The following is a 12521-nucleotide window of genomic DNA, read 5'->3' as shown; positions in this document are numbered from 1 at the left end:
TGGGTCTGGGGATCAAGTCCCGCATCAGGCTCCCTGTGAGGAGCCTGCTTCTCCCTCTGCCTACGTCTCTGTCTCTCATGAATAAATAAATACAATCCAAAAATTATAGAGGACAACCTGGTGGTTGTGAGAGGGGAGGGGTTGGGGAGATGTGTTAAATAGATGATGGGGATTCAGGAGTGCACTTGTGATGAGCACCAGGTGTTGTATAGAAGTGTTGAATCACTATGTTGTACACTTGAAATTAATATTATCCTGTATGTTAACTAACTGGAATTTAAATAAAAACTTAAAAAAGAAAATACTAAATTCACAAATGCAAATAAAGCACAGGTATATAAAAACACAATCCCCCCAATAGCATGGTTTTAATAATAACTGAATGTTTAGAAATGCAATTATCATTTAAATTAACAGAAGATTATACTTTGGACCAAAATGTTATTAAGGTTTGTTTTTCATTTCGGCCTTGTGACATTTGAATCACCTGCCCACCCACAAAATCTACCTTTTTGTATATATAGTCATGGAATTTCTACATGTAGTTAAATATTTAACTACCCCTATTTTCTAGTAGATTTGTACCTAAACACTTTTATCAATATTCATATTATTTTATTATGAATTACTTTTAAATGTGTCCTTTATACTTTAGGTGATAATAATCACTTCATAAAATTAAGAATATAAGCAATTATACTATTTATTAATTTCACTTCAGGATAATAAAGGGAGTGCTATGGGTTGAATGTGTCCCTCCTCCTAAATTCATATGTTTAAGACTTAACCCCCAATGTGATGGAAATGAGGCTTTTGGGAAGTGATTAGGGTGACAGGAAGTCATGACTAGAGGCTATCATGAAGGGATTAGTGCCCCTACAAGAAGAGACACCACAGATCCCAGTCTGCTCTCTCTCCCCACACACAGGCACTAACAAAAAGCCGTGTGAGCAGACAGTGAGGTGATGGCCACCTACAAGTCCAGAGAAGAAACCTCAGATTGAAACTCACCCTGCTAACACCTTGACCTTGGACTTCTAGCCTCTAGAACTACCAGAAATAAAATTCTGTGGTTTAAGCCACAGTCTGTGGTATTTCATTATGATAGCATGATCAGACTAATACAGCGGATGTCATGAAATATTTTTAATGAAGGCAAGAGAGCTTTAGGACTAATAGGATCAGGAGAACTGATTTCACACCTAAGCTATTCCAACAAATTTAAGGAGAAATTTTTCACTTTTTGAGGCCTGGAATCCACTCTCTCTTTGTAATAGTATCTGATCTTTCTCAGATGTTATTCTCTTTATTAGTGCATTGTATTTGGATTACTTGGCCTCTCAATTGGATATAGACCTATATATCCTTTCATTGCCCGAATACTGCCAAGTATAGGTAAGAGACCCAAGTTCAGAGAGTTGGAATTGCCTTCCATGACTTTGAACCTTGAAAAGACTATGTATAAAAAGAAGAGAATATCAAGTAATGCCCTAGTGTCAAGTATGATTCTTCAGCCTTTGTCAACTCCCTTTCAATAAATTATCCCTATGGTTGATGGAGACATCGTTTTAGAGATCCTACCTAAAGTAGTAAGAACAGAAAACAAAAGAAGTATTACATATAGTAAAAATAAAGATACAAGATCTTATTTGTTGATAGCATGATGACTATATAGAAACCCTAAGAAACTTTATTAGAATTCTGGTGTAAACTAGAGAATTGGGTAAAAGATCTGAAAACAAGTTATATAAGGAGAAATCAAGAGCTTTTTAAATATTGCTAATAAATTTTAAAATTAAAAATTAAAAACATCCTCATTCATGATTAACTCATATAATACAGAGGAACAAATTTTCAACAACAAATTAGGATCTATAAAAGAAAAGCATAACATAATTTTAAAAGGTATAAAATAAGACTTCGGTAAGTAGACATATCATCTTGGCTAGAAATGCTTAATATCTCAAAAATGTAAGTTTGATCCAAATTAATATAAATAGGGGATCCCTAGGTGGCTCAGCGGTTTGGCGCCTACCTTTGGCCTAGGGCGCGGTTCTGGAGTCTCAGGATCAAGTCCCACTTCGGGCTCCCTGCATGGAGCCTGCTTCTCCCTCTGCCTGTGTCTCTGCCTCTCTCTCTCTCTCTCTCTCTCTCTCTGTGTGTGTGTCTATCATGAATACATAAATAAATAAATCATTAAAAAAACAAATTAATATAAATAAAAATCACAACCCAATTTTTTTCCTGAGTAAGGAAAAAGGTGTAAAACGTTTAGAGATTAATATCTCCCCCATTCCATGACTTGTCCTTATTCTCTTAACAATGTCTTTCAAAGTAAAGTAAGAACTTTACTTTCAAAAGTAAGTTCTTACTTACTTTTGATAAAATCCAATATATCAGAATTTTCTTCTAGGAATAGTACATTTGATGTCAGAGATTGCTTAGAAGTCTTTGCTTATGTCCACAATAGCCAAACTGTGAAAGGAGCCTCGGTGTCCATCGAAAGATGACTGGATAAAGAAGATGTGGTCTATGTATACAATGGAATATTACTCAGCCATTAGAAACGACAAATACCCACTATTTGCTTCGACGTGGAGGGACCTGGAGGGTATTATGCTGAGTGAAATAAGTCAATCAGAAAAGGACAAACATTATATGGCCTCATTCATTTGGAGAATATAAAAATTAGTGAAAGGGAATAAAGGGAAAGGAGAGAAAATGAGTGAAAACATCAGTGAGGGTGACAAAACATGAGAGACACCTAACTCTAGGAAACGAAGAAGGGGTAGTGGAAGGGGAAGTGGGCGGGGGGTTGGGGTGACTGGGTGATGGGTACTGAGGGGGGGCACTTGGTGGGATGAGCACTGGGTGTTATGCTATATGTTGGCAAATTGAACTCCAATTAAAAAAAAGAAAAAAAAAAGAAAAAAAAGTCTTTGCTTGACCAAGATCACAAAGCTTTTCTCCTATTTTCTTCTATAAATGCTAAAATACTAGATTTTACAGTTATGTCTATTATCTATTATTATTATTATTATAAATGCTAAAATACTAGATTTTACAGTTATGTCTATTATCTATTATTATTATGTCTATTATTATGAACAGATTTGAATACAGTGTGAAGCATAGATTACATATGATTATCCAAGTATCCTAGCACTTTTTATTAAGAAGACTACCCTTCCTCTACTGAATTGTTTTACAGTGTTGTTAAAAGTCAGGTATCAGTTGTAAGGGTCTATATCTAGATACCCGACTGCATTCCACTGGTCTATTTGTCTGGCTTTCTGTCAACTATATATACATACTGTCTTGGTTTGTGCAGTTTTATAATAAATCTTAAAGACAGAATCCTTCTTTTTCAAAGTTTTTAGGCTATTCTAAGTCTTTTCGATTTCCAAAGGAATTTTAGGAATCAGCTTGTCAATTTCTAGAAAATAAAGCCCCCTGAATTTATGTATCAATTTGGGAAGAATTAACTTTTTAGCAATATTAAGCCTTTTGATCTGTGAACATAATATAGCTCCCTGTTTATTTAGGTCTTCTTTAAGTTTTCTCATCAATGTTTTATAGTTTTTAGAGTATAGGTCACATATTTTGTCAGTTCTATACCTAAGAATTTTTTGATACCATTTTTAAGTAGTATTCTTAATTCAATTTCTGATTGTTCATTGCCAGTATGTAAAAAATACAATAAACTTGCGTGTATTGATCATTTATCCTACAACTTCCACTAAAAAAAATGTACTAGTCTTAATGACTTCTTTATAGAATTTTGTCTATGATCATGTTATCTTTAAAGGCAGTTTTACTTCAACCTTTCTAATCTGGGAGACTTTTATTGATTTTTCCTCCTTCTTAAAACTTGTTAAAACCTCCAGTATTATATTAAGTAGAAACAGTACAAGGAAACATCCTTGCCTTGTTCCCGATCTAGAGAAGAATGCATTTTACTTTTTGCTAGTAAGTATGATATTAGTTCTAGGTTTCTCATGGATGTCCTATAACAAGGTTGAGGAAATTCAGTTCTGCTACAAGATATTTGAGAGGTTTTGCTGGGAATGAATGTTGGATTTTATCAAATGCTTTTTCTGCATCTATGGAGACCATCTATGGAGACAAGCATAGTTTTTCATTCTTAGTCTATAAACATGGTGAATTTCATTGATTTTGGTGGGGGGAGGAGTCACTGATATTTTTAATGTCACATAAACCTGGGATAAATCTTTGTTATTAGGCTCATAAACAGGATTATTATGACCTATTGATAAATTTATTTCATTTTCATTATGAAATAACCTGCTTTATTATTTACTCTAAAGTCTACTTTGATATTAATATAGCCACTCTAGATTTCTTTTGATTAGTGTTAGCACATGCATCTTTTTAATCTTTTAAATTTTAACCTATATATGTCTTTATATTTAAAGTGAGTATCTTACAGGAAACATATAGTTATGTCCTACTTTTTAATATGACAATATCTGAATTTTAGTTGGAGGGGTTAAACCATTTACATTTAATGTGATTACTGATATTTTGGATTTAAATCTACCACATTGTTATTTGTTTTCTATTTGTCCATTTCTATTCTTTGTTTCCCTTTTCTTCTTTTAGTTCCTTCTTTGGGTTAATGAAATATTTTTTATGATTCCATTTTATCTCCTTTTTGGCTTATTCGTTGTCATTCTTTTTGTGTTATTTTAATGGTTACTTTAGGATTTTTAGCAAACATCTTTAACTTATCACAGTTTACCTTCAAGTCATACTATATCACTTGTACAGAATAAAAACTCATGATAATAAACTTCCATTTCTCTCCTCCTAGCCATTGTGCTATAATCATATATTTTACTTCTATGTATGTTATAAATACAGCAATATCTTATTTTCATTTTGAACAGTTGGCTTTTTGTTTTAAGATTTTATTTATTTATTCATGAGAGACATAGGCAGAAGGAGAAGCAGGCTCCATGCAGGGAGCCCAATGTGGGACTTGATCCTAGGTCTCCAGGAACATGCCCTGGGCCGAAACCACTGAGCCACCCAGGCTGCCCTAAACAGTTGATTTTCTTCTAAAGAGACTTTGAAAATAAGAAAACAGTCTTTTATATTTAGCGAGGTAGTTACCATTCCCAAGGCTCTTAATTCCTTTATGTAGATCCCAGATTTCCATTTGATATCATTTCCTTCTACCTGAAGCATTTCTTTTAGACATTTCTTAAAGTGTAGGTCTGCTGGTGATGAATTCTCTCAGCTGCCAAGTGTCTGAAAAAGTTTTCATGTCATCTTTGTTTTTGTTTTTGTTTTCATCTTTGTTTTTGAAAGATATTTTCATTGCATATAGAATTCTAAATTGATGGCTTTATTCTTTCTGTACTCTAAAGACGTTTCACTGTCATCTACTATACTTATTTTCTGCTATCATTCTAATCTTTGTTCCTTTGTACGTAATGTGTCCCCCTCCACCACCACCCCCCATCTGCTTTTGCATTTTTCTTATCACCAGTTTTAAGCAATTTGATTAACATGAGCCTTTTTGTTGTTTTCATGTTTCTTGTGATTGGCTTTATTGAGCTATTTGGATTGGTGAATTTATAATTTTCATTGCATTTGAAAGTTTTGAGCATTATTCCTTTAAATATTTTTTCCATGCCATTCTCTTTTGTGGACTCCAATTGCATGTAAATGAGGTTATTTGAAATTTTCCACAGCTCACTGAAGCTCTATTCCTTTTTTTTTTTTTTTGTATTTTTAAAAATTTCAGTTTTATTGAGGTATAACTGACATATAAAATTGTAAGATATTAAAGTATACATTGTGGTGATTTGATGTGCATGTATGTTGTGAAAGAACTCCCTCATTGAGTTAGTTAACATAGCCTTCATCTCACATATTTATTTACATGTGTGAGAACATTTAAATTCTACTCTCTTAGCAAATTTAAATCACACAATATAGTGTTATCAATTATAGTCACCATGTTTTACATTTGATGCTCAGTTCTGAGCATCAATTATTATTTATCTTACAACTGAAAGTTAGTATCTTTTCATAAACTTCTTTCTAAAAAAAAAAAAAAAAAAAAAACTTCTTTCTAGTTCCCCTACTTGTCAGCCTCTGGCAACCACTTTCTTACTCTCTGATTCTGAGATTGACTGTTCTTTTCTTTTTTCTTTTCTTTTCTTTTCTTTTCTTTTCCTTTCTCTTTTCTTTTCTTTCTTCCTTCCTTCTTTCCTTTCTTCCTTCCTTCCTTCCTTCCTTCCTTCCTTCCTTCCCTCCCTCCCTCCCTCCATCCATCCCTCCCTTCCTCCCTTTCTTTCTTCTTTTTTGGATTCCACATTTAAGTGATATCATACAGTATTTATCTTTCTCTGTTTGGCTTATTTCATTTAACATATCTTCCAGGTCTATCCATGTCACAAATGGCAGGATTTCCTTCTTTCTCACAGCAGAATAATATTCCATTGTGTGTGTGGGCATGTGTGTGATATCTTCTTTATTCATTTTTCTGTTAATGGACACTTAGGTTGTTTCCATATCTTGTCTATTGCGAATAATGCTGCAATGAACATGAAGGCGTAGATATCACTTTGATATCTTATTTTCAGATTACTCCCCCAAATGGGATTGCTAAATCATATGGTAGTTCTACTTTTTAAAAGACTTTATTTATTTTGAGGGAGAGAGACAGCATATGCATGAGTATAAGTAGAGGGGCAGAGACAGAGAGAGAGAGAGAGAGAGAGTCTGAAGCAGACTCCACACCATTAGAGTTTTCAAATAAGTTGTCAATCCTGAAATATAATGGAGTTTTCATGTAAGAATCCAGATTTCCAGCTATTATTGAAACATCTTCTGGAACCATCTCAAATCAACTGTAGTGTATTTAGAAGTCTAACTCTTAGCAATCAAGGCATTGGGGATGAGTTGCTGGGGTAAGCTCTGGACTGCACATCTTCATTGCCCCCAGTTTTACTCTTTTCTCCATTCCTCCCTGTATCCAGGAGGTTGACTTCTATGACAGCATCAAAAGATGTCCTGGTTCTCTGGCTTCTCAGTGGGTTTGGCCTATCAGGGACACTGGCAAGGGACCGGGCGGGGGCGGGGCGGGGGGGAGGGTGAGGAGGGGAGAAGGCAGGATGAGAGTCTGGTTTCCTCTTTGCTAGCTTACTACAGATTGGTCAAGTCCTTCTTAGAAAGGCTGCAGCTTTTAATGGCCTTATCCACACTCTTCTCTCTCTCTGGGTTCTAATGGCCCTGCCTAAGTACAAGGAGACTTGGAAATATAAAGAAACTAATGGGAATTCTAATGGAATACTTAGTGGATATTAGTGCCCTGACAATAGAGACTCTGCAGGAACATTTATTCCTCAGTGCCAAGCTAAATTCTTTTTGCTGAAAGGGAAAGAGTAGTGGGAAGGAGTTATTAAGGCACCCATCTCCAGATTAAGATTTAATTGTATTCCTAGAGACTCTCTTCTCTTTATGTTCTTTCAGAAGAGCGTTTCATCAATATGAGTAGGATCATCTCCCCCCCGCCCCAGTCTAGTCTATTTACAAAATGTTTTGACAGCTCTGAGTAGAAAAGTCCCTAAAGGAAATATTAGATATAACCATATCATTCTATTCTAATCATATTTTATATTCTATAATATCAGCTTAAAGATATTCTTCTCTGGAGCACAAATACACATTCCCACATACAAGCATGCACAAGCATTTCTGTACAGTACCTCAATTCATGTTTCTCTGCTTTTCTGCAGCCGCTATGTGGTCTTTATCTGCAGCCTTCTAAATATTTAGTGATGAGCACAGTCTAATTAGTTGATTCATTAGATCAATAATCACCTTTTCTTTTTTTTTTTTTTTACAGGAAAAAGGTGGAATCCTGCAAGAAGTAAAATGCTGAAGAATGTTTTTGGACTTTATAAGATAAAGATAAAACCTGCCTGCTAATATTAAGAATATCAGAAAATACCAGCGATTATGTAGGATATAGGACATATATTCTGTGGATTCTGTGCATTCACTACCCCAGAGCTGAGGATAGATCGAAGTGCAGGAAGCAATAGACATCACCTCATGACAGGCTTAGCTGTTTTTTTTTTTGTTGTTTTTTTTTTAAGATTTATTTATTTGAAAGAAGAGAGAGAGAGAGAGACAGCATGGGTGGGAAGGGGAGATGGAGAGGGAGAGAGAAAATCTCAAGCATACTCTGCATTGAAATGGAGCCTACTCAGGGCTTGATCAGAGAACCCTGAGAAGGGTCATGGATGACATCACCTCCCTAGAACAATCATCAAGTTATTTAATAGTCCTTTTTATCACTTATGATCCACATATGATGCTTTACCTTATCAATTCCTGAAATATACCTGTAAGGGGATTAGGAAATTGATAATTTTCCCTGGGAGTACAAAAGCAAATGGAAACATATTTTATCACTTTGTTATATGCTGGTTTTATGTGATTTCTTAGCAATTTGTGTGTAGCAAACTGTTTCAATAAATGTGTATCATCTGCTAAATCTTGCCAAGTCATGTACTTTGTTTATTTTCTCACTCAATTTTCTATGGCCTATGTTCCCCAGAGGGCCACAGCTGTTTCCTTGTGGTGATATATAACGGGCAGAGACCTTGGCTTTTTGGTTTACTCTGTCACATTCACAGTGTCATTGAGAATCATTATCCTGAAGAGATACTTGCACCCCCACATTCACTGCAATATCATTCATAATAGCTAAAGCATGGAAATAACCTAAGTGTACATTGATAGATGCATAATAAAAACTGGCATATAATATATACTATATAATGAATTATTTAAAAAGGAGGAAAATCTTTCCTTCTGTGTCGACATGGATCAACCTAGAGGATGTTCTCCTAAGTGAAATAAGTCAAACACAAACACTGAATGATATCACTTATATGTGGAATGAAAACAAGCCAAACTAATAGAAATAGAGAATAAGGAGCACCTGGGTGGCTCAGTCGTTTAAGCATCTGCCTTCGGCTGGGGTCATGATCCTGGGGAGGATCAAGCCCCACATCCGGCTTCCTGCTCAGTGGAGAGTCTGCTTCTCCCTCTGTCCCTCCCCCCATGCATTCTCTCTCTCAATCTCTCTTTCTCAAATAAATCAGTAAGATCTTTTAAAAAGAAAATAAATAGATAAAATGATGTTTGCCAGGTGTTGGCAGCAGGGGCAAAAGGAAAATGAAGAGATGTTGGTCAAAAGGTGGAAGACTATGAAGAGTCCAGTTATAAGATGAGTAAATGAGGATCAAGCGTAGGGCAGCATGGTGACCATAGTTAACAATACTGTATTACATACTTGAAAGTTGCTAAGAGAGTAGATCTTAAATGTTCTCACCACACACAAACAAGTGGTTATTATGCGATGTGATGGAAGTGTTAACTAACCTTATTGTGGTAATCATTTCACAATATACACGTGTATTAAATTATCAGATTGTACCCCTTAAACTTAAAAATATCATATCTCAATTATATCCCAAAATATGGGGAAAATACGTCTTTAAAAAGTCATAGAATTAAAGTTTCTTGTGTTTATGTCATTGGTAATAACAGATGTACTGAAATTTATTTCCTTTGTGAAACCCTTAATGAAATAATGGATCTAGTGGACAATCATCAATGGACAACGGCATGCCTCAAGGAGAGACAAGCCAGATATCATCATGAGCCTTTTGATGGAATATATTACCTTTATGAAATATTGTCAAACAATAGAACTTGGGGCGGCCTGGGTAGCTCAATGGTTTAGCTCCGCCTTCTGCCCCGGGTGTGATCCTGGAGACTCAGGATCAAGTCTCACGTGGGGCTCCCTACATGGAGCCTGCTTCTCCCTCTGCCTGTGTGTCTCCCTCTGCCTCTGTGTATGTGTGTGTGTCTCTCCTGAAAAAATAAGTAAAATCTTTTTTTTTAAAAGTTCTGTTAAAAAAATAGAACTTGAACAAGATCAAGTCTTCATGTGTAATTACCACTTTACTGGAAACCCAGAGCCAAAGGATCATGTTTTCACAATGGGGATGCAATTAGCAAAATCCAGAACCTAGAAAATTAAAATGAATGACTTCTGCAATACATTTTAAGGAGAAATAAAAGAGGAGAGCAAGGGGAAGACGACTCAATTAAGAGAATGAAGTGACGCATCAATCAGATGTGTGGGACTTATTTGGATCCTGACTCAAACAAACCAACTATAAAAAACAAACGAACTGGAACAACAACAAAAACTGAGACAATAAAGGAAACATGCTTGGATATTTCATGATACTAAGAAAAGACTGTTAATTCTGTGAGTGTGATCAATTTATATATATATATATGAATTCATATATATATGAATCTGTATGTTTTAGGGCTAAGTATGGAAATAATCATGGATTAGATGTCAGGATTTCTGGGATTTGTGAATAAGGTAGGGATTACAGGAGCAAACAAGAGCAGCCATGAGTTGGAAGACAGATATCTGTATCTGGAAGAAGATAAATGAGGGCCCATTGCTCTTTACTTTGGTGTATGTTTGAAATTTTCTGTAACTTTTTGAATTAATGAAGAATCATTTGCCAATGCATTTGAGTTTACCAGCACATATCATGTATAAAACCGGTAATTAATAATACCTACTAATACTTGGAGCTACGCAAGTTTAGAAAGCAGTTCATTTACCATCCCATTTCCTCCTCCTGGGTCCTACTGAGAGAGATCCATGTTGTTCAAATCCCCCACTTTGCAGAAATGGATGCAACTCAGGGAAGCCCAGGGCAATTGCTGCCAGGAAGCCACAGTCCAGAACTAGAACTTAGAGTCTTAGAAATTCCACGTTGTAGGCTCCTCCCCACCCCCCCCCCCCCCCCCCCCCCCCTCCCACAGCAAGGAGTTTTAAAGGGAAAGAATGGGAGTGGGATAAAGAAAATAATTGTTTATTATTCTCCAGGACCTGCCAGAACAGCGACTTCGGGAAGCCCTGCCGGGTGGGCAGGTACTCGCGGTGGCCACCAGATGGCGAAGGCCTGCTCGCCGCCCGGGAGAACCGCGCTCGCCCCTGGGCGCCGACCCTGCAGCGCGACGCGAGGGCCGAGGGCGAGGCGCTCCGACTGCGCGCGGAAAGCAGAGTCGAACCTAGAGTTAGAGAAGTTGCTGTGCGAGTCCTGCTGCCTCCACAAGCTTATAGAAGCAAGTTTAGGGCTTTTTAAGGAGACCTGGAGGTGGGGGATTAAAGTGGAGGGTGCACGCCCTGCTGCCCAAACCAAGCAGTGACTCGCGCGTGGGGGTTGGACGAGGATCCCTCGGAAGCCCGCGCCCTGGGGGGACCACCTCCAAGGGTCTGCTCCGGACGTGGCGCAGCTAAATCACTCCCGCTGGGGACCTCGATGCTCCTCTTCCGCGAAGCGCAAAGGGCTCCTAGGGCCGAGGGAGAAAAGAATAAGGGATAAATAGACCTTTAGGAGAGAAGGTTTATTTTTCCTTTCAGCCATAATAAGGGAAAAGTCGGTGGCCCTCAAGGTCAGCGTCCTCATCATGTTAAAAAAAAAAAAAAATGTCTGTCGTAACTTCAGGCGTCATTCCGGTCCGGGAAGGCGGGGACCCCAAGTGTGTGCGCTGAGCCCAGGCCTCCGCGGGTCGCAGGATAGGTGACCTCCGTCCCCGGCGAGGAAAGGTGCAGGTGGACAGATTGCGCGGGGTCGAGACCACCCGGGCCGGAGCTCGAACACCCGAAAGCCTGCATTTGAAGGATGGGAGACGGAGGGGTGGGGATGTCACAGAACCGGACTCAATCGGGCTCATTGCAGTTTTGCAAATGGTCTTTAAAAAGCGCCTCCCGGTGACGCCGAAATCCCCGCCAGGTGGAAAGCCAAACCTGGGCAGTGGGCGCGCAACGTAGTGGGGGACATCGCGGCGCGAACGCGAAAAAAAAAAGGATGCAGCCAGCATCCAGGCGAGTGGGAAATGAGTGATTTTAATTTCTGTCCCCCACTGGAGGATCAATTTCGATTAAAATCAAGGGACCTGCGGGAATGTTTTTACTCCGGTGCGTTTCCTTTACACCTGCAAATTTTTTAAAAAACTGCATCATCAGCACCTTCGAGAGAGAGAGAGAGAGAGAGAGAGAGAGAGAGAGAGAGACTTGTTGGTTCAGAAAGAAGGAAGAGACTGCAGAGGAAAGGGAAGGCTGCGAGTCTGCCTTTACACCAGTTTAAAGCTAATCAAAGGTGTCTGGAGCAGAGGGAGGCAAGGACCAAAAGCTGATCCCGAGCTTGAAATTTTCCATCACGGAGTTGGGAGACGCTTTGCTGCAGACTCCGAGCGGGCTCCAAACCCCGGCCCCCGTTCCCGGTTCGGCGCGCTAGTCAGCAGCTTCCCCCATCGCTTACTTCTTTTCCTACTCTTCCGGCCTTTCCCAGTGGGCGGCTCAGCACCCCACTGCCAGGACGGCCACCCCAGGCCCCAGCGATTCGCAGCTTCGGCACCCAGAGGGAGGAACCTGG

The 12521-nt window shown here is 38.4% G+C and overlaps 1 long non-coding RNA gene across 2 annotated transcripts in view; it reads right to left on the bottom strand.

Annotated features, from left to right (window-relative positions):
- LOC111091971 overlaps positions 1–10822 on the bottom strand; it is a 51131-nt gene extending 40309 nt beyond the window's left edge. The window contains exon 1 of one of the 2 annotated variants that reach the window (XR_005376931.1): positions 10702–10822. This is a non-coding gene — a long non-coding RNA (uncharacterized LOC111091971). The remainder of the gene's footprint in view (positions 1–10701) is intronic. The other variant, XR_005376930.1, reaches the window with a different exon arrangement.
- Positions 10823–12521: the final 1699 nt, after the last annotated feature.

The sequence above is a fragment of the Canis lupus genome, chromosome 23 (assembly GCF_011100685.1).
Source record: "Canis lupus familiaris isolate Mischka breed German Shepherd chromosome 23, alternate assembly UU_Cfam_GSD_1.0, whole genome shotgun sequence".
Taxonomy (NCBI): domain Eukaryota; kingdom Metazoa; phylum Chordata; class Mammalia; order Carnivora; family Canidae; genus Canis; species Canis lupus.
The sequence above is the reverse complement of the archived record's forward strand: the minus strand, read 5'-3'. Positions and strand labels throughout refer to the sequence as shown.